This window comes from Triticum aestivum, chromosome 1B (genome assembly GCF_018294505.1).
Source record: "Triticum aestivum cultivar Chinese Spring chromosome 1B, IWGSC CS RefSeq v2.1, whole genome shotgun sequence".
Classification (NCBI taxonomy): domain Eukaryota; kingdom Viridiplantae; phylum Streptophyta; class Magnoliopsida; order Poales; family Poaceae; genus Triticum; species Triticum aestivum.
In genome coordinates this window covers 621044781-621046043 of record NC_057795.1, presented here as the reverse complement: position 1 = coordinate 621046043, position 1263 = coordinate 621044781, and positions in this window count along the sequence as shown.

Sequence of the window (1263 nt, the reverse complement as noted above, 5' to 3'; positions counted from 1 at the left end):
TTTTCTTATTTTTTCTAGTATTGCAAAACTGATATAAAATATTTTTGCGGAATTTTTGGAGTACATTCTGAAAGGTCCCTTTTATGTATTCCTTCGGTGTCATGATTTGAATAATATTAGTTTCAACTACATAGGTTCTGGGATATAAAATCTTTCATTCTTCCCCTAAGATCTGCGATCGAATTCGCCTACATGGATCGGCCCCAATTTAGCGCATTAACCTAGGCCCGCTAGAAAAATACCTCGATGGATAGGCCCAGCCTAGAAGGCACGAACTAATCCCTTCTTCCCACTATCGGACAAAATTTATGTTCTAACCTTTTGTGCTAACAAAATCAAAAATTAACCTCGTTTGCGAAGAAATTTTAAATCTGACTTTTTTCGGTCACGCCAACATTCTTGGTGTTTGGCTTGCACAGAAGACGCCGGAGTTGGTGGCGTTTGGCCCTAGCCCACACTAGCTTAGCTGGCGCTGAAGTGGCACGGTTAGACGCCATGTATCTTGGCGTTTAGGCAAACGCCATGGAGCCTGGCGTTTGGGTTCTTCCATTACGTAACAAGAAAATCATGTTAAGCCTGTCTGATTATTCTCGTTTGATGTTGACTAGTGTGGTTGCTTAATCAGTGAGGAGGCAGAAAGCTAAAGTATCACGTCAGCAAGGAATCTATGTTTTTTTAGAAAGACGTGCGGTTTGGATGGATTAATCCCGTGTTAAGTGGTCGTGTACCTAAACTTATTTAGGATATCTCCAATGTCGATCCGTAAACCTCCTGCTACCGTCTGGACCGCGGAAGTTATCCAATGTCGATTTGTATTGGTGTGCGGTGCGGTTCGAACATGATTTCTCCCGCAAACCAGAGACAAAAATGGGATAGGTTTGCGGGAGTCCGGACCGATCTCAAGCCCGTTGCTGACCGTCCTGGCCCACCAAAAAACCCTCCCGCCTCTCGCACGTTTTTGGTTAGCGCCGCTCTAGAGGGTCAGCGCCCGCATTCATGCCGGCCAGAGCAGACGCAACCGCTCACTGACACCGGCATTGAAGCGGCGCGCCGGCCAAGAGAGCGCTGCCCGCGCTGCATCCCATTGCAGGCAACTGTCACGCGTTCAAACGACACAATGGCCGCCTGTTCATCTATCTGCCGCCAGGATTGATGACACGCGATTGCCGAGTCTCCTCCGATGCCACTCGTTTGTCCCTCTGCCGCCTACCGGTGCTATATAAATAGATGCCCCGATGCCCCGGTCATAGTCACAGTCATGCC